This window comes from Primulina tabacum, chromosome 10, assembly GCF_025594145.1.
Source record: "Primulina tabacum isolate GXHZ01 chromosome 10, ASM2559414v2, whole genome shotgun sequence".
Taxonomy (NCBI): Eukaryota; Viridiplantae; Streptophyta; class Magnoliopsida; order Lamiales; family Gesneriaceae; genus Primulina; species Primulina tabacum.
In genome coordinates, this window is record NC_134559.1 from 29,141,821 (window position 1) to 29,160,754 (window position 18,934).

The 18,934-nt window shown below is 43.7% G+C and overlaps 20 non-coding genes and 2 pseudogenes across 20 annotated transcripts; all 22 read left to right on the plus strand.

Annotated features, from left to right (window-relative positions):
- The first annotated feature begins 68 nt into the window (after nucleotides 1-68).
- On the plus strand, nucleotides 69-187 carry LOC142515506 (5S ribosomal RNA). The gene has a single exon (XR_012811350.1). It is a non-coding gene; the product is annotated as a 5S ribosomal RNA (ribosomal RNA).
- Nucleotides 188-868: 681 nt separating this feature from the next.
- LOC142510238 (5S ribosomal RNA) lies at nucleotides 869-989 on the plus strand. Its single transcript, XR_012808362.1, has one exon. It is a non-coding gene; the product is annotated as a 5S ribosomal RNA (ribosomal RNA).
- Nucleotides 990-1,669: 680 nt separating this feature from the next.
- LOC142517280 (5S ribosomal RNA) lies at nucleotides 1,670-1,789 on the plus strand. The gene has a single exon (XR_012813034.1). It is a non-coding gene; the product is annotated as a 5S ribosomal RNA (ribosomal RNA).
- Nucleotides 1,790-2,863: 1,074 nt separating this feature from the next.
- LOC142517262 (5S ribosomal RNA) lies at nucleotides 2,864-2,982 on the plus strand. The gene has a single exon (XR_012813016.1). It is a non-coding gene; the product is annotated as a 5S ribosomal RNA (ribosomal RNA).
- A 1,224-nt stretch (nucleotides 2,983-4,206) lies between these two features.
- On the plus strand, nucleotides 4,207-4,325 carry LOC142509756 (5S ribosomal RNA). The gene has a single exon (XR_012807912.1). It is a non-coding gene; the product is annotated as a 5S ribosomal RNA (ribosomal RNA).
- Nucleotides 4,326-4,998: 673 nt separating this feature from the next.
- LOC142510982 (5S ribosomal RNA) lies at nucleotides 4,999-5,117 on the plus strand (annotated as a pseudogene).
- Nucleotides 5,118-5,801: 684 nt separating this feature from the next.
- Nucleotides 5,802-5,920, plus strand: LOC142515652 (5S ribosomal RNA). The gene has a single exon (XR_012811486.1). It is a non-coding gene; the product is annotated as a 5S ribosomal RNA (ribosomal RNA).
- A 684-nt stretch (nucleotides 5,921-6,604) lies between these two features.
- Nucleotides 6,605-6,723, plus strand: LOC142515777 (5S ribosomal RNA). Its single transcript, XR_012811603.1, has one exon. It is a non-coding gene; the product is annotated as a 5S ribosomal RNA (ribosomal RNA).
- Nucleotides 6,724-7,406: 683 nt separating this feature from the next.
- Nucleotides 7,407-7,527, plus strand: LOC142509820 (5S ribosomal RNA). Its single transcript, XR_012807971.1, has one exon. It is a non-coding gene; the product is annotated as a 5S ribosomal RNA (ribosomal RNA).
- A 683-nt stretch (nucleotides 7,528-8,210) lies between these two features.
- LOC142515430 (5S ribosomal RNA) lies at nucleotides 8,211-8,328 on the plus strand. The gene has a single exon (XR_012811276.1). It is a non-coding gene; the product is annotated as a 5S ribosomal RNA (ribosomal RNA).
- Nucleotides 8,329-9,010: 682 nt separating this feature from the next.
- On the plus strand, nucleotides 9,011-9,129 carry LOC142515509 (5S ribosomal RNA). Its single transcript, XR_012811353.1, has one exon. It is a non-coding gene; the product is annotated as a 5S ribosomal RNA (ribosomal RNA).
- A 684-nt stretch (nucleotides 9,130-9,813) lies between these two features.
- Nucleotides 9,814-9,933, plus strand: LOC142506843 (5S ribosomal RNA). The gene has a single exon (XR_012805118.1). It is a non-coding gene; the product is annotated as a 5S ribosomal RNA (ribosomal RNA).
- Nucleotides 9,934-10,617: 684 nt separating this feature from the next.
- On the plus strand, nucleotides 10,618-10,738 carry LOC142508779 (5S ribosomal RNA). Its single transcript, XR_012806982.1, has one exon. It is a non-coding gene; the product is annotated as a 5S ribosomal RNA (ribosomal RNA).
- A 682-nt stretch (nucleotides 10,739-11,420) lies between these two features.
- On the plus strand, nucleotides 11,421-11,540 carry LOC142517281 (5S ribosomal RNA). Its single transcript, XR_012813035.1, has one exon. It is a non-coding gene; the product is annotated as a 5S ribosomal RNA (ribosomal RNA).
- A 1,076-nt stretch (nucleotides 11,541-12,616) lies between these two features.
- LOC142517263 (5S ribosomal RNA) lies at nucleotides 12,617-12,735 on the plus strand. Its single transcript, XR_012813017.1, has one exon. It is a non-coding gene; the product is annotated as a 5S ribosomal RNA (ribosomal RNA).
- Nucleotides 12,736-13,958: 1,223 nt separating this feature from the next.
- On the plus strand, nucleotides 13,959-14,077 carry LOC142509757 (5S ribosomal RNA). The gene has a single exon (XR_012807913.1). It is a non-coding gene; the product is annotated as a 5S ribosomal RNA (ribosomal RNA).
- A 682-nt stretch (nucleotides 14,078-14,759) lies between these two features.
- On the plus strand, nucleotides 14,760-14,878 carry LOC142510983 (5S ribosomal RNA; annotated as a pseudogene).
- A 683-nt stretch (nucleotides 14,879-15,561) lies between these two features.
- Nucleotides 15,562-15,680, plus strand: LOC142515653 (5S ribosomal RNA). Its single transcript, XR_012811487.1, has one exon. It is a non-coding gene; the product is annotated as a 5S ribosomal RNA (ribosomal RNA).
- Nucleotides 15,681-16,363: 683 nt separating this feature from the next.
- Nucleotides 16,364-16,482, plus strand: LOC142515778 (5S ribosomal RNA). The gene has a single exon (XR_012811604.1). It is a non-coding gene; the product is annotated as a 5S ribosomal RNA (ribosomal RNA).
- Nucleotides 16,483-17,165: 683 nt separating this feature from the next.
- On the plus strand, nucleotides 17,166-17,286 carry LOC142509821 (5S ribosomal RNA). The gene has a single exon (XR_012807972.1). It is a non-coding gene; the product is annotated as a 5S ribosomal RNA (ribosomal RNA).
- Nucleotides 17,287-17,969: 683 nt separating this feature from the next.
- LOC142515431 (5S ribosomal RNA) lies at nucleotides 17,970-18,087 on the plus strand. Its single transcript, XR_012811277.1, has one exon. It is a non-coding gene; the product is annotated as a 5S ribosomal RNA (ribosomal RNA).
- Nucleotides 18,088-18,769: 682 nt separating this feature from the next.
- LOC142516608 (5S ribosomal RNA) lies at nucleotides 18,770-18,888 on the plus strand. Its single transcript, XR_012812394.1, has one exon. It is a non-coding gene; the product is annotated as a 5S ribosomal RNA (ribosomal RNA).
- The last annotated feature ends 46 nt before the right edge of the window (nucleotides 18,889-18,934 follow it).

Genomic DNA, 18,934 nt, shown 5'->3' on the forward strand with positions numbered 1-18,934 from the left:
GTGTTGTCCATCGCCGCCCGCTCCACACGTACTCGAGGGATATAAGAATAAACATCCCACTCAATGTCGGGTGCGATCATACCAGCACTAATGCACCGGATCCCATCTTAACTCCGAAGTCAAGCGTGCTTGGGCGAGAGCAGTATTAGGATGGGTGACCCCCTGGGAAGTCCTCGTGTTGCACCCCTTTTCGTGTTTTTCTATTTTTGATTACTTTTTGACAGACGATTTTCGGCTTAAATCATCTGAATCTCGATCGGGACCAGATAAGACATGTGAAATGAAAGTAGCTCGGGCACTGCCAGATTTCGACAAAATTGTAGGCTAATTTGATTGTAAACGGGCAAAAAGACGAGACTCATTACTACGCAATGAGCTGACGAGATTTTAGCCGAATTCCTTTTCTAAGACCCTCTAATTTGCGATTTACCGCTTCTGTTAAGCTTTCGTTTCCTCGAGAAATCCGCTTAGGAAGTTCGAAATTCGATTCCGGTTCCATTTTATCGTATCCCAGGCATAATAATAGCTTTACATTCGTTATTTCCTTCTTCTTATTTTTTTCTATTTTCTGTGAACATTTATCGATTTTTGTTGTCGTGAGCCGGTTCTGTGCGGAAGGGTATGACGCAGATTACTCCAGAGACGGTTAACTCATTAAAAATAATATTTCGACTATTTTATCCATAATTTACGTAAACGGTCGCGACACGAGGTCTTCTCAGGGAGGTTACCCATCCTAGCTCCGCCATCGCGCCAGAACGCTTAACTTCATGGTTAGGATTGGGCGAGAGCAGTGCCGCGTGTTGTACATCGCCGCCCGCTCCACACGTACTCGAGGGATATAAGAATAAACATCCCACTCAATGTCGCGTGCGATCATACTAGCACTAATGCATTGGATCCCATCAGAACTCCGAAGTTAAGCAGCGTGCTTGGGCGAGAGCAGTTCTAGGATGGGTGACCCCCTGGGAGTCCTCGTGTTGCACCCTTTTTGTGTTTTTCTATTTTTGATTACTTTTTGACAGACGATTTTCGGCATAAATCATCTGAATCTCGATCGGGACCAGATAAGACATGTGAAATGAAAGTAGCTCGGGCACTGCCGGATTTGGACAAAATTGTAGGCTAATTTAATTGTAAACGGGCAAACGGACGAGACTCATTACTACGCAATGAGTTGACGAGATTTTAGCTGAATTCCTTTTCTAAGACCCTCTAATTTGCGATGTACCGCTTCTGTTAAGCTTTCGTTTCCTCGAGAAATCCGCTTAGGAAGTTCGAAATTCGATTCCGGTTCCATTTTATCGTATCCCAGGCATAATAATAGCTTTACATTCGTTATTTCCTTCTTCTTATTTTTTTCTATTTTCTGTGAACATTTATCGATTTTTGTTGTCGTGAGCCGGTTCTGTGCGGAAGGGTATGACGCAGATTACTCCAGAGACGGTTAACTCATTAAAAATAATATTTCGACTGTTTTATCAATAATTTACGTAAACGGTCGCAACACGAGGTCTTCCCAGGGAGGTCACCCATCCTAGCTCTGCCATCGCGCCAGAACGCTTAACTTCATGGTTATGATTGGGCGAGAGCAGTGCCGCGTGTTGTCCATCGCCGCCCGCTCCACACGTACTCGAGGGATATAAGAATAAACATCCCACTCAATGTCGGGTGCGATCATACCAGTACTAATGCACCGGATCCCATCAGAACTCCGAAGTTAAGCGTGCTTGGGCGAGAGCAGTAATAGGATGGGTGACCCCCTGAGAAAGTCCTCGTGTTTCACCCCTTTTCGTGTTTTTCTATTTTGATTACTTGTTGGCAGACGATTTTTGGCTCAAATCATCTGAATCTCGATCGGGACCAGATAGTGAAATGAAAGTAGCTCGGGCACTGCCGGATTTGGACAAAATTGTAGGCCAATTTAATTGTAAACGGGCAAACGGACGAGACTCATTACTACGCAATGAGCTGACGAGATTTTAGCCGAATTCGTTCTCTAAGACCCTCTAATTTTTGATTTACCGCTTCTGTTAAGCTTTCGTTTACTCGAGAAATCCGCTTAGGAAGTTCGAAATTCGATTCCGATTTTATTTTGTCGTATCCCAGGCATAATAATAGCTTTACATTCGTTATTTTCTTTTTCTTATTTTTTTCTATTTTCTGGGAAAAATTATCGATTTTTGTTGTCGTGAGCCGGTTCTGTGCGGAAGGGTATGACCCAGATTACTCCGGAGACGGTTAACTCATTAAAAACAATTATTTCGACTGAAATCAACGTAGCTCGGGCACTGCCGGATTTGGACAAAATTGTAGGCTAATTTGATTGTAAACGGGCAAACGAACGAGACTCGTTACTCCGCAATGAGCTGGTGAGATTTTAGCCGAATTCCTTCTCTAAGACCCTCTAATTTGCGATTTTCCGCTTCTGTTGAGCTTTCGTTTCCTCGAGAAATCCGCTTAGGAAGTTCGAAATTCGATTCCGGTTCCATTTTATCGTATCCCAGGCATAATAATAGCTTTACATTCGCTATTTCCTTCTTTTTATTTTTTTTTCTATTTTCTGAGGACATTTATCGATTTTTGTTGTCGTGAGCCGGTTCTGTGCGGAAGGGTATGACGCAGAATACTCCGGAGACGGATAACTCATTAAAAACAATTATTTGACTGTTTTATCCATAATTTACGTAAACGGTCGCATCACGAGGTCTTCTCAGGGAGGTCACCTATCCTAGCTCTGCCATCGCGCCAGAACGCTTAACTTCATGGTTATGATTGGGCGAGAGCAGTGCCGCGTGTTGTCCATCGCCGCACGCTCCACACGTACTCGAGGGATATAAGAATAAACATCCCACTCAATGTCGGGTGCTATCATACCAGCACTAATGCACCGGATCCCATCATAACTCCGAAGTTATGCGTGCTTGGGCGAGAGCAGTACTAGGGTGGGTGACCCCCTGGGAAGTCCTCGTGTTGCACCCTTTTTCGTGTTTTTCTATTTTTGATTACTTGTTGACAGACGATTTTTGGCTCAAATCATCTGAATCTCGATCGGGACCAGATATGACATGTGAAATCAACGTAGCTCGGGCACAGCCGGATTTGGACAAAATTGTAGGCTAATTTGATTTTAAAACGGGCAAACGAACAAGACTCATTACTACGCAATGAGCTGACGAGATTTTAGCCGAATTTCTTCTCTAAGACCCTCTAATTTGCGATTTACCGCTTCTGTTAAGCTTTCGTTTCTTCGAGAAATCCGCTTAGGATGTTCTAAATTCGATTCCGGTTCCATTTATCGTATCCCAGGCATAATAATAGCTTTACATTCGCTATTTCTTCTTCTTAATTTTTTTCTATTTTCTGGGAACATTTATCGATTTTTGTTGTCGTGAGCCGGTACTGTGCGGAAGGGTATGACACAGATTACTCCGGAGACGGTTAACTCATTAAAAACAATTATTTCAACTGTTTTATCCATAATTTATGTAAACGGTCGCGACACGTGGTCTTCCCAGGGAGGTCACCCATGGGAAATCAACGTAGCTCAGGCACTGCCTGATTTGGACAGACGATTTTCGACTCAAATCATCTGAATCTCGATCGTGAACAAATAAGACATGGGAAATCAACGTAGCTCGGGCACTGCCTGATTTGGACAAAATTGTAGGTTAATTTTATTGTAACAGGGCAAAACGAACGAGACTCATTAATCCGCAATGAGCTGACGAGATTTTAGCCGAATTCCTTCTCTAAATTCGATTCCGGTTCTATTTAAGCTTCCATTTCCTCGAGAAATCCGCTTAGCCAGTTCGAAATTCGATTTCGGTTCTATTTTATCGTATCCCTGGCATAATAATAGCTTTACATTCGCTATTTTCTTCTTCTTATTTTTTTTCATTTTTCTGGGAACATTTAGCGATTTTTGTTGTCGTTAGCCAGCTCTGTGCGGAAGGGTATGACGCAGATTACTCCGGAGACGGTTAACTCATTAAAAACAATTATTTCGACTGTTTTTCCCATAATTTACGCAAATGGTTGCGACACGAGGACTTCCCAGGGAGGTCACCCATCCTAGCTCTGCCATCGCGCCAGAACGCTTAACGTCAGGGTTATGATTGGGCGAGAGCAGTGCCGCGTGTTGTCCATCGCCGCCCGCTCCATACGTACTCGAGGGTTATTAGAATATACATCCAACTCAAGGTCGGGTGCGATCATACCAGCACCAATGCACCAGATCCCATTAGAACTCCGAAGTTAAGCGTGCTTGAACGAGAGCAGTACTATGATGGGTGAACCCCAGGGAAGTCCTCGTGTTGCACACTTTTTCGTCTTTTTCTATTTTGATTACTTGTTGACAGACTATTTTCGGCTCAAATCATCTGAACCTTGATCGTGACCAGATAAGACATGAGAAATCAACGTAGCTCGGGCACTGCCGGATTTGGACAAAATTGTAGGCTAATTTGATTGTAAACGGGCAAACGACCAAGACTCTTTACTACGAAATGAGCTGACGAGATTTTAGCCGAATTCCTTCTCTAAGACCCTCTAATTTGGCAATTTACCGCTTCTGTTAAGCTTCCGTTTCCTCGAGAAATCCGCTTAGGAAGTTCTAAATTCGATTCCAGTTCCATTTTATCGTATCCCAAGCATAATAATAGCTTTACATTCACTATTTCTTCTTCTTATTTTTTTCTATTTTCTGTATCGATTTTTGTTGTCGTGAGCCGGTTCTGTGCGGAAGGGTATGACGCAGATTACTCCGGAGACGGTTAACTCATTAAAAACAATTATTTCGACTGTTTTATCCATAATTTATGTAAACGGTCGTGACACGAGGTCTTCCCAGGGAGGTCACCCATCCTAGCACTGCCATCGCGCCAGAACGCTTAACTTCATGGTTATGATTGGGCGAGAGCAGTGCCGCGTGTTGTCCATCGCCGCCCGCTCTACACGTACTTAAGGGATATAAGAATAAACATCCCACTCAATGTCTGGTGCGATCATACCAGCACTAATGCACCGGATCCCATCATAACTCTGAAGTTAAGCGTGCTTGGGAGAGAGCAGTACTAGGATGGGTAACCCCCTGTGAAGTCCTCGTGTTGTACACCTTTTCGTGTTTTTCTATTTTTGATTACTTGTTGACGGACGATTTTCGGCTCAAATCATCTGAAACTCGATAAGGACCAAATAAGACATGTGAAATCAGCGTAGCTCGGGTACTGCCGGATTTGGACAAAATAGTAGGCTAATTTTATTGTAAACGGACAAACGGACGAGACTCATTACTCCGCAAAGTGCTCGCGAGATTTTAGCTAAATTTCTTCTCTAAGACCCTCTAATTTGCGATTTATTGCTTCTGTTAATGTTCCGTTTCCTCGAGAAATCCGCTAAGAAAGTTCGAAATTCGATTCCGGTTCCATTTTAACGTATCCCAGGCATAAAAATAGCTTTACATTCACTATTTCCTTCTTCTTATTATTTTTCTATTTTCTGGGAACATTTAGCGATTTTTGTTGTAGTGAGCCGGTTCTGTGCGGAAGGTTATGACGCAGATTACTCTGGAGATGGTTAACTCATTAAAAAACAATTATTTCGACTGTTTTAGCTATAATTTACGTAAACGGTCGCGACACGAGGACATCCCAGGGAGGTCACCCATCCTAGCTCTGCCATCGTGACAGAACACTTAACTTCATGGTTCTGAATGGGCGAGAGCAGTGCCGTGTGTTGTCCATCGCCGCCCGCACCACAGGTACTCGAGGGATATAAGAATAAACATCCCACTCAATGTCGGGTGCGATCATACCAGCACTAATGCTTCGGATCCCATCAGAACTCCGAAGTTAAGCATGCTTGGGCGAGAGCAGTACTAGGATGGTTGACCCCCTGGGAAGTCCTCGTGTTGCATCCCTTTTCGTGCTTTTCTATTTTGATTACTTGTTGACAGACGATTTTCGGATCAAATCATCTGAATCTCGATCGGGACCAGATAAGACTTGTAAAATCAACGTAGCTCGGGCACTGCAGGATTTGGACAAAATTTTAGGCTAGTTTGATTGTAAACGGGCAAACGAACGAGACTCATTAGTACGCAATGAGCTCACGAGATTTTAGCCGAATTCCTTGTGTAAGACCCTCTAATTTGCGATTCACTGCTTCAGTTAAGATTTCGTTTCCTCGAGAAATCCGCTTAGGAAGTTTGAAATTCGATTCCGGTTCCATTTTATCGTATCCTAGGTTTATAATAATAGCTTTACATTCGCTATTTCCTTCTTCTTATTTTTTTCCTATTTTCTGCGAACATTTAGCGATTTTTGTTCTCGTGAGCCGGTTATGTGCGGAAGGGTATGACACATATTACTCCGGGGACGGTTAACTCATTAAAAACAATTATTTCGACTGTTTTATCCATAATTTACGTAAACGGTCGCGACACGAGGTCTTCCCAGGGAGGTCACCCATCCTAGCTCTGCCATCGCGCCAGAACGCTTAACTTCCTGGTTATGATTGGGCGAGATCAGTGCCGCATGTTGTCCATCGTCGCCCGCTCCACACGTACTCGAGGGATATAAGAATAAACATCCCACTCAATGTCGGGTGCGATCATACTAGCACTAATGCTCCGGATCCCATCAGAACTCGGAAGTTAAGCGTGCTTGGGCGAGAGCAGTACTAGGATGGGTGACCCCCTGGAAAGTCCTCGTGTTGCACCCCTATTTGTGTTTTTCTATTTTTTATTAATTTTTGACATATGATTTTCGGCTCAAATCATCTGAATCTCGATCGGGACCAGATAAGACGTGTGAAATCAACGTAACTCGTGCACTGCCGGATTTGGACAAAATTGTAGGCTAATTTGATTGTAAACGGGCAAACAAACGAGACTCATTACTCCGCAATGAGCTGGCGAGATTTTAGCCGAATTCCTTCTCTAAGACCCTCTAATTTGCGATTTTCCGCTTCTGTTAAGCTTTCGTTTCCTCGAGAAATCCGCTTAAGAAGTACGAAATTCGATTCCTGTTCCATTTTATCGGATCTCAGGCATAATAATAGCTTTACATTCGCTATTTTCTTCTTATTATTTTTTTTTCTATTTTCTGGGAACATTTAGCGATTTTTGTTGTCGTGAACCGGTTCTGTACTGAAGGGTATGACGCAGATTACTCCGGAGACGGTTAACTCATTAAAAACAATTATTTCGACTGTTTTAGCCCTAATTTACGTAAACGGTCGCGACACGAGGATTTCCCAGGGAGGTCACCCATCCTAGCTCTGCCATCGCTCCAGAACGCTAACTTCATGGTTCTGATTGGGCGAGAGTACTGCCGCGTGTTGTCCATCGCCGCCCGCTCCACACGTACTCGAGGGATATAAGAATAAACATCCCACTCAATGTCGGGTGCCATCATACCAGCACTAATGCCTCGGATCCCATCAGAACTGCGAAGTTAAGCGTGCTTGGGCGAGAGCAGTACTAGAATGGGTGACCCCCCTGGGAAGTCCTCGTGTTGGCACCCCTTTTCGTGTTTTCTATTTTTGATTCTTGTTGACAGACGATTTTCGGCTCAAATCATCTGAATCTCGATCTGGATCAGATAAGACATGTGAAATCAACGTAGCTCGGGCACTGCCGGATTTGGACAAAATTGTAGCCTAATTTGATTGTAAACGGGCAACAGAACGAGACTAATTACTACGCAATGAGCTGACGAGATTTTAGCCGAATTCCTTCTCTAAGACCCTCTAATTTGCGATTTACCTGCTTCTGTTAAGCTTTCGTTTCTTCGAGAAATCCGCTTAGGAAGTTCGAAATTCGATTCCGGTTCCATTTTATCGTATCCCAGGCATAATAATAGCTTTACATTCGTTATTTCCTTCTTCTTACTTTTTTTTCTATTTTCTGTGAACATTTATCGATTTTTGTTGTCGTGAGCCGGTTCTGTGCGGAAGGGTATGACGCAGATTACTCCGGAGACGGTTAACTCATTAAAAATAATATTTCGACTGTTTTATCCATAATTTACGTAAACGGTCGCCGACACGAGGTCTTCCCAGGGAGCTCACCCATCCTAGCTCTGCCATCGCGCCAGAACGCTTAACTTCATGGTTATGATTGGGCGAGCGCAGTGCCGCGTGTTGTCCATCGCCGCCCGCTCCACACGTACTCGAGGGATATAAGAATAAACATCCCACCTAATGTCGGGTGCGATCATACCAGCACTAATGCACCGGATCTCATCAGAACTCCGAAGTTAAGCGTGCTTGAGCGAGAGCAGTACTAGGATGGGTGACCCCCTGGAAGTCCTCGTGTTGCACCCCTTTTTGTGTTTTTCTATTTTTGATTACTTGTTGACAGACGATTTTTGGCTCAAATCATCTGAATCTCTGTCGTGACCAGATAAGACATGTGAAATGAAAGTAGCTCGGGCATTGCCGGATTTGGACAAAATTGTACGCTAATTTGATTGTAAACGGGCAAACGGACGAGACTCATTACTACGCAATGAGCTGACGAGATTTTAGCCGAATTCCTTCTCTAAGACCCATCTAATTTGTGATTTAACGCTTCTGTTAAGCTTTCGTTTCTCGAGAAATCCGCTTAGGAAGTTGGAAATTCTATTCCGGTTCCATTTTATCGTATCCCAGGAATAATAATAGCTTTACATTCGTTATTTCCTTCTTCTTATTTTTTTTCTACTTTCTGGGAACATTTATCGATTTTTGTTGTCGTGAGCCGGTTCTGTGCGGAAGGGTATGACGCAGATTACTCCGAAGACGGTTAACTCAATAAAAACAATTATTTCGACTATTTATCCATAATTTACGTAAACGGTCGCGACACGAGGTCTTCCCAGGGAGGTCACCCATCCTAGCTCTGCCATCGCGCCAGAACGCTTAACTTCATGGTTATGATTGGGCGAGAGCAGTGCCGCGTGTTGTCCATCGCCGCCCGCTCCACACGTAGTCGAGGGATATATGAATAAACATCCCACTCAATGTCGGGTGCGATCATACCAGCACTAATGCACCGGATCCCATCAGAACTCCAAAGTTAAGCGTGCTTGGGTGAGAGCAGTACTAGGATGGGTGATCCCCTCGGAAGTCCTCGTGTTGCACCCTTTTTCGTGTTTTTCTATTTTTGATTACTAGTTGACAGACGATTTTAGGCTCAAATCATCTGAATCTCGATCGGGACCAGATAAGACATGTGAAATGAAAGTAGCCCGGGCACTGCCGGATTTGGACAAAATTGTAGGCTAATTTGATTGTAAACGGGCAAACGGACGAGACTCATTGCTATGCAATGAGATGACGAGATTTTAGCCGAATTCCTTCTCTAAGACCCTCTAATTTGCGATTTACCGCTTCTGTTAGGTTTTCGTTTCCTCGAGAAATCCGCTTAGGAAGTTCGAAATTCGATTCCGGTTCCATTTTATCGTATCCCAGGCATAATAATAGCTTTACATTCGTTATTTCCTTCTTCTTATTTTTTTTCTATTTTCTGTGAACATTTATCGATTTTTGTTGTCGTGAACAGGTTCTGTGCGGAAGGGTATGACGCAGATACTCCAGGAGACGGTTAACTCATTAAAAACAATTATTTCGACTATTTTATCCATAATTTACGTAAACGGTCGCGACACGAGGTCTTCCCACGGAGGTCACCCATCCTAGCCTCTGCCATCGCGTCAGAACGATTAACTTCATGGTTATGATTGGGCGAGGGCAGTGCCGCGTGTTGTCCATCGCCGCCCGCTCCACACGTACTCGAGGGATATAAGAATAAACATCCCACTCAATGTCGGGTGCGATCATACCAGCACTAATGCACCGGATCCCATCTTAACTCCGAAGTCAAGCGTGCTTGGGCGAGAGCTAGTATTAGGATGGGTGACCCCCTGGGAAGTCCTCGTGTTGCACCCCTTTTCGTGTTTTTCTATTTTTGATTACTTTTTGACAGACGATTTTCGGCTTAAATCATCTGAATCTCGATCGGGACCAGATAAGACATGTGAAATGAAAGTAGCTCGGGCACTGCCAGATTTTCGACAAAATTGTAGGCTAATTTGATTGTAAACGGGCAAACAGACGAGACTCATTACTACGCAATGAGCTGACGAGATTTAGCCGAATTCCTTTTCTAAGACCCTCTAATTTGCGATTTACCGCTTCTGTTAAGTTTTCGTTTCCTCGAGAAATCCGCTTAGGAAGTTCGAAATTCGATTCCGGTTCCATTCTATCGTATCCCAGGCATAATAATAGCTTTATATTCGTTATTTCCTTCTTCTTATTTTTTTTTCTATTTTCTGTGAACATTTATCGATTTTTGTTGTCGTGAGCCGGTTCTGTGCGGAAGGGTATGACGCAGATTACTCGGAGACGGTTAACTCATTAAAAACAATTATTTCGACTGTTTTATCCATAATTTACGTAAACGGTCGCGACACGAGGTCTTCCCAGGGAGGTTACCCATCCTAGCTCCGCCATCGCGCCATGAACGCTTAACTTCATGGTTAGGATTGGGCGAGAGCAGTGCCGCGTGTTGTACATCGCCGCCCGCTCCACACGTACTCGAGGGATATAAGAATAAACATCCCACTCAATGTCGCGTGCGATTATACTAGCACTAATGCACCGGATCCCATCAGAACTCCGAAGTTAAGCAGCGTGCTTGGGCGAGAGCAGTTCTAGGATGGGTGACCCCCTGGGAGTCCTCGTGTTGCACCCTTTTTGTGTTTTTCTATTTTGATTACTTTTTGACAGACGATTTTCGGCTATAAATCATCTGAATATCGATCGGGACCAGATAAGACATGTGAAATGAAAGTAGCTCGGGCACTGCCGGATTTAGGACAAAATTGTAGGCTAATTTGATTGTAAACGGGCAAACGGACGAGACTCATTACTACGCAATGAGTTGACGAGATTTTAGCTGAATTCCTTTTCTAAGACCCTCTAATTTGCGATTTACCGCTTCTGTTAAGCTTTCGTTTCCTCGAGAAATCCGCTTAGGAAGTTCGAAATTCGATTCCGGTTCCATTTTATCGTATCCCAGGCATAATAATAGCTTTACATTCGTTATTTCCTTCTTCTTATTTTTTTCTATTTTCTGTGAACATTTATCGATTTTTGTTGTCGTGAGCCGGTTCTGTGCGGAATGGGTATGACGCAGATTACTCCAGAGACGGTTAACTCATTAAAAATAATATTTCGACTGTTTTATCCATAATTTACGTAAACGGTCGCAACACGAGGTCTTCCCAGGGAGGTCACCCATCCTAGCTCTGCCATCGCGCCAGAACGCTTAACTTCATGGTTATGATTGGGCGAGAGCAGTGCCGCGTGTTGTCCATCGCCGCCCGCTCCACACGTACTCGAGGGATATAAGAATAAACATCCCACTCAATGTCGGGTGCGATCATACCAGTACTAATGCACCGGATCCCATCAGAACTCCGAAGTTAAGCGTGCTTGGGCGAGAGCAGTAATAGGATGGGTGACCCCCTGAGAAAGTCCTCGTGTTTCACCCCTTTTCGTGTTTTTCTATTTTTGATTACTTGTTGGCAGACGATTTTTGGCTCAAATCATCTGAATCTCGATCGGGACCAGATAGTGAAATGAAAGTAGCTCGGGCACTGCCGGATTTGGACAAAATTGTAGGCCAATTTAATTGTAAACGGGCAAACGGACGAGACTCATTACTACGCAATGAGCTGACGAGATTTTAGCCGAATTCGTTCTCTAAGACCCTCTAATTTTTGATTTACCGCTTCTGTTAAGCTTTCGTTTACTCGAGAAATCCGCTTAGGAAGTTCGAAATTCGATTCCGATTTTATTTTGTCGTATCCCAGGCATAATAATAGCTTTACATTCGTTATTTTCTTTTTCTTATTTTTTTCTATTTTCTGGGAAAAATTATCGATTTTTGTTGTCGTGAGCCGGTTCTGTGCGGAAGGGTATGACCCAGATTACTCCGGAGACGGTTAACTCATTAAAAACAATTATTTCGACTGAAATCAACGTAGCTCGGGCACTGCCGGATTTGGACAAAATTGTAGGCTAATTTGATTGTAAACGGGCAAACGAACGAGACTCGTTACTCCGCAATGAGCTGGTGAGATTTTAGCCGAATTCCTTCTCTTAAGACCCTCTAATTTGCGATTTTCCGCTTCTGTTGAGCTTTCGTTTCCTCGAGAAATCCGCTTAGGAAGTTCGAAATTCGATTCCGGTTCCATTTTATCGTATCCCAGGCATAATAATAGCTTTACATTCGCTATTTCCTTCTTTTTATTTTTTTTTCTATTTTCTGAGGACATTTATCGATTTTTGTTGTCGTGAGCCGGTTCTGTGCGGAAGGGTATGACGCAGAATACTCCGGAGACGGATAACTCATTAAAAACAATTATTTGACTGTTTTATCCATAATTTACGTAAACGGTCGCATCACGAGGTCTTCTCAGGGAGGTCACCTATCCTAGCTCTGCCATCGCGCCAGAACGCTTAACTTCATGGTTATGATTGGGCGAGAGCAGTGCCGCGTGTTGTCCATCGCCGCACGCTCCACACGTACTCGAGGGATATAAGAATAAACATCCCACTCAATGTCGGGTGCTATCATACCAGCACTAATGCACCGGATCCCATCATAACTCCGAAGTTATGCGTGCTTGGGCGAGAGCAGTACTAGGGTGGGTGACCCCCTGGGAAGTCCTCGTGTTGCACCCTTTTTCGTGTTTTTCTATTTTTGATTACTTGTTGACAGACGATTTTTGGCTCAAATCATCTGAATCTCGATCGGGACCAGATATGACATGTGAAATCAACGTAGCTCGGGCACAGCCGGATTTGGACAAAATTGTAGGCTAATTTGATTTTAAACGGGCAAACGAACAAGACTCATTACTACGCAATGAGCTGACGAGATTTTAGCCGAATTTCTTCTCTAAGACCCTCTAATTTGCGATTTACCGCTTCTGTTAAGCTTTCGTTTCTTCGAGAAATCCGCTTAGGATGTTCTAAATTCGATTCCGGTTCCATTTTATCGTATCCCAGGCATAATAATAGCTTTACATTCGCTATTTCTTCTTCTTAATTTTTTTCTATTTTCTGGGAACATTTATCGATTTTTGTTGTCGTGAGCCGGTACTGTGCGGAAGGGTATGACACAGATTACTCCGGAGACGGTTAACTCATTAAAAACAATTATTTCAACTGTTTTATCCATAATTTATGTAAACGGTCGCGACACGTGGTCTTCCCAGGGAGGTCACCCATGGGAAATCAACGTAGCTCAGGCACTGCCTGATTTGGACAGACGATTTTCGACTCAAATCATCTGAATCTCGATCGTGAACAAATAAGACATGGGAAATCAACGTAGCTCGGGCACTGCCTGATTTGGACAAAATTGTAGGTTAATTTTATTGTAACAGGGCAAACGAACGAGACTCATTAATCCGCAATGAGCTGACGAGATTTTAGCCGAATTCCTTCTCTAAATTCGATTCCGGTTCTATTTAAGCTTCCATTTCCTCGAGAAATCCGCTTAGCCAGTTCGAAATTCGATTTCGGTTCTATTTTATCGTATCCCTGGCATAATAATAGCTTTACATTCGCTATTTTCTTCTTCTTATTTTTTTTCATTTTTCTGGGAACATTTAGCGATTTTTGTTGTCGTTAGCCAGCTCTGTGCGGAAGGGTATGACGCAGATTACTCCGGAGACGGTTAACTCATTAAAAACAATTATTTCGACTGTTTTTCCCATAATTTACGCAAATGGTTGCGACACGAGGACTTCCCAGGGAGGTCACCCATCCTAGCTCTGCCATCGCGCCAGAACGCTTAACGTCAGGGTTATGATTGGGCGAGAGCAGTGCCGCGTGTTGTCCATCGCCGCCCGCTCCATACGTACTCGAGGGTTATTAGAATATACATCCAACTCAAGGTCGGGTGCGATCATACCAGCACCAATGCACCAGATCCCATTAGAACTCCGAAGTTAAGCGTGCTTGAACGAGAGCAGTACTATGATGGGTGAACCCCAGGGAAGTCCTCGTGTTGCACACTTTTTCGTCTTTTTCTATTTTTGATTACTTGTTGACAGACTATTTTCGGCTCAAATCATCTGAATCTGGATCGGGACCAGATAAGACATGAGAAATCAACGTAGCTCGGGCACTGCCGGATTTGGAAAAAATTGTAGGCTAATTTGATTGTAAACGGGCAAACGACAGAGACTCTTTACTACGCAATGAGCTGACGAGATTTTAGCCGAATTCCTTCTCTAAGACCCACTAATTTGCAATTTACCGCTTCTGTTAAGCTTCCGTTTCCTCGAGAAATCCGCTTAGGAAGTTCTAAATTCGATTCCGGTTCCATTTTATCGTATCCCAGGCATAATAATAGCTTTACATTCGCTATTTCTTCTTCTTATTTTTTTTCTATTTTCTGGGAACATTTATCGATTTTTGTTGTCGTGAGCCGGTACTGTGCGGAAGGGTATGACACAGATTACTCCGGAGACGGTTAACTCATTAAAAACAATTATTTCTACTGTTTTATCCATAATTTATGTAAACGGTCGTGACACGTTGTCTTCCCAGGGAGGTCACCCATCCTAGCACTGCCATCGCGCCAGAACGCTTAACTTCATGGTTATGATTGGGCGAGAGCAGTGCCGCGTGTTGTCCATCGCCGCCCGCTCCACACGTACTTAAGGGATATAAGAATAAACATCCCACTCAATGTCTGGTGCGATCATACCAGCACTAATGCACCGGATCCCATCATAACTCTGAAGTTAAGCGTGCTTGGGAGAGAGCAGTACTAGGATGGGTAACCCCCTGTGAAGTCCTCGTGTTGTACACCTTTTCGTGTTTTTCTATTTTTGATTACTTGTTGACGGACGATTTTCGGCTCAAATCATCTGAAACTCGATAAGGACCAAATAAGACATGTGAAATCAGCGTAGCTCGGGTACTGCCGGATTTGGACAAAATAGTAGGCTAATTTTATTGTAAACGGACAAACGGACGAGACTCATTACTCCGCAAAGTGCTCGCGAGATTTTAGCTAAATTTCTTCTCTAAGACCCTCTAATTTGCGATTTATTGCTTCTGTTAATGTTCCGTTTCCTCGAGAAATCCGCTAAGAAAGTTCGAAATTCGATTCCGGTTCCATTTTAACGTATCCCAGGCATAAAAATAGCTTTACATTCACTATTTCCTTCTTCTTATTATTTTTCTATTTTCTGGGAACATTTAGCGATTTTTGTTGTAGTGAGCCGGTTCTGTGCGGAAGGTTATGACGCAGATTACTCTGGAGATGGTTAACTCATTAAAAACAATTATTTCGACTGTTTTAGCTATAATTTACGTAAACGGTCGCGACACGAGGACATCCCAGGGAGGTCACCCATCCTAGCTCTGCCATCGTGACAGAACACTTAACTTCATGGTTCTGAATGGGCGAGAGCAGTGCCGTGTGTTGTCCATCGCCGCCCGCACCACAGGTACTCGAGGGATATAAGAATAAACATCCCACTCAATGTCGGGTGCGATCATACCAGCACTAATGCTTCGGATCCCATCAGAACTCCGAAGTTAAGCATGCTTGGGCGAGAGCAGTACTAGGATGGTTGACCCCCTGGGAAGTCCTCGTGTTGCATCCCTTTTCGTGCTTTTCTATTTTGATTACTTGTTGACAGACGATTTTCGGATCAAATCATCTGAATCTCGATCGGGACCAGATAAGACTTGTAAAATCAACGTAGCTCGGGCACTGCAGGATTTGGACAAAATTTAGGCTAGTTTGATTGTAAACGGGCAAACGAACGAGACTCATTAGTACGCAATGAGCTCACGAGATTTTAGCCGAATTCCTTGTGTAAGACCCTCTAATTTGCGATTCACTGCTTCAGTTAAGATTTCGTTTCCTCGAGAAATCCGCTTAGGAAGTTTGAAATTCGATTCCGGTTCCATTTTATCGTATCCTAGGTTTATAATAATAGCTTTACATTCGCTATTTCCTTCTTCTTATTTTTTTCCTATTTTCTGCGAACATTTAGCGATTTTTGTTCTCGTGAGCCGGTTATGTGCGGAAGGGTATGACACATATTACTCCGGGGACGGTTAACTCATTAAAAACAATTATTTCGACTGTTTTATCCATAATTTACGTAAACGGTCGCGACACGAGGTCTTCCCAGGGAGGTCACCCATCCTAGCTCTGCCATCGCGCCAGAACGCTTAACTTCCTGGTTATGATTGGGCGAGATCAGTGCCGCATGTTGTCCATCGTCGCCCGCTCCACACGTACTCGAGGGATATAAGAATAAACATCCCACTCAATGTCGGGTGCGATCATACTAGCACTAATGCTCCGGATCCCATCAGAACTCGGAAGTTAAGCGTGCTTGGGCGAGAGCAGTACTAGGATGGGTGACCCCCTGGAAAGTCCTCGTGTTGCACCCCTATTTGTGTTTTTCTATTTTTTATTAATTTTTGACATATGATTTTCGGCTCAAATCATCTGAATCTCGATCGGGACCAGATAAGACGTGTGAAATCAACGTAACTCGTGCACTGCCGGATTTGGACAAAATTGTAGGCTAATTTGATTGTAAACGGGCAAACAAACGAGACTCATTACTCCGCAATGAGCTGGCGAGATTTTAGCCGAATTCCTTCTCTAAGACCCTCTAATTTGCGATTTTCCGCTTCTGTTAAGCTTTCGTTTCCTCGAGAAATCCGCTTAAGAAGTACGAAATTCGATTCCTGTTCCATTTTATCGGATCTCAGGCATAATAATAGCTTTACATTCGCTATTTTCTTCTTATTATTTTTTTTTCTATTTTCTGGGAACATTTAGCGATTTTTGTTGTCGTGAACCGGTTCTGTACTGAAGGGTATGACGCAGATTACTCCGGAGACGGTTAACTCATTAAAAACAATTATTTCGACTGTTTTAGCCCTAATTTACGTAAACGGTCGCGACACGAGGATTTCCCAGGGAGGTCACCCATCCTAGCTCTGCCATCGCTCCAGAACGCTAACTTCATGGTTCTGATTGGGCGAGAGTACTGCCGCGTGTTGTCCATCGCCGCCCGCTCCACACGTACTCGAGGGATATAAGAATAAACATCCCACTCAATGTCGGGTGCCATCATACCAGCACTAATGCCTCGGATCCCATCAGAACTGCGAAGTTAAGCGTGCTTGGGCGAGAGCAGTACTAGAATGGGTGACCCCCCTGGGAAGTCCTCGTGTTGGCACCCCTTTTCGTGTTTTTCTATTTTTGATTTCTTGTTGACAGACGATTTTCGGCTCAAATCATCTGAATCTCGATCTGGATCAGATAAGACATGTGAAATCAACGTAGCTCGGGCACTGCCGGATTTGGACAAAATTGTAGCCTAATTTTATTGTAAACGGGCAACAAAACGAGACTAATTACTCCGCAATGAGCTGACGAGATTTTAGCCGAATTTCTTCTCTAAGACTCTCTAATTTGCGATTTTCTGCTTCTGTTAAGCTTTCGTTTCTTTGAGAAATCCGCTTAGGAAGTTCGAAATTCGATTCCGGTTCCATTTTATCGTATCCCAGGCATAATAATAGCTTTACATTCGTTATTTCCTTCTTCTTACTTTTTTTTCTATTTTCTGTGAACATTTATCGATTTTTGTTGTCGTGAGCCGGTTCTGTGCGGAAGGGTATGACGCAGATTACTCCGGAGACGGTTAACTCATTAAAAATAATATTTCGACTGTTTTATCCATAATTTACGAAAACGGTCGCCACACGAGGTCTTCCCAGGGAGCTCACCCATCCTAGCTCTGCCATCGCGCCAGAACGCTTAACTTCATGGTTATGATTGGGCGAGCGCAGTGCCGCGTGTTGTCCATCGCCGCCCGCTCCACACGTACTCGAGGGATATAAGAATAAACATCCCACCTAATGTCGGGTGCGATCATACCAGCACTAATGCACCGGATCTCATCAGAACTCCGAAGTTAAGCGTGCTTGAGCGAGAGCAGTACTAGGATGGGTGACCCCCTGGAAGTCCTCGTGTTGCACCCCTTTTTGTGTTTTTCTATTTTTGATTACTTGTTGACAGACGATTTTTGGCTCAAATCATCTGAATCTCTGTCGTGACCAGATAAGACATGTGAAATGAAAGTAGCTCGGGCATTGCCGGATTTGGACAAAATTGTACGCTAATTTGATTGTAAACGGGCAAACGGACGAGACTCATTACTACGCAATGAGCTGACGAGATTTTAGCCGAATTCCTTCTCTAAGACCCATCTAATTTGTGATTTAACGCTTCTGTTAAGCTTTCGTTTCTCGAGAAATCCGCTTAGGAAGTTGGAAATTCTATTCCGGTTCCATTTTATCGTATCCCAGGAATAATAATAGCTTTACATTCGTTATTTCCTTCTTCTTATTTTTTTTCTACTTTCTGGGAACATTTATCGATTTTTGTTGTCGTGAGCCGGTTCTGTGCGGAAGGGTATGACGCAGATTACTCCGAAGACGGTTAACTCAATAAAAACAATTATTTCGACTATTTATCCATAATTTACGTAAACGGTCGCGACACGAGGTCTTCCCAGGGAGGTCACCCATCCTAGCTCTGCCATCGCGCCAGAACGCTTAACTTCATGGTTATGATTGGGCGAGAGCAGTGCCGCGTGTTGTCCATCGCCGCCCGCTCCACACGTAGTCGAGGGATATATGAATAAACATCCCACTCAATGTCGGGTGCGATCATACCAGCACTAATGCACCAGATCCCATCAGAACTCCGAAGTCAAGCGTGCTTGGGTGAGAGCAGTACTAGGATGGGTGATCCCCTCGGAAGTCCTCGTGTTGCACCCTTTTTCGTGTTTTTCTATTTTTGATTACTTGTTGACAGACGATTTTA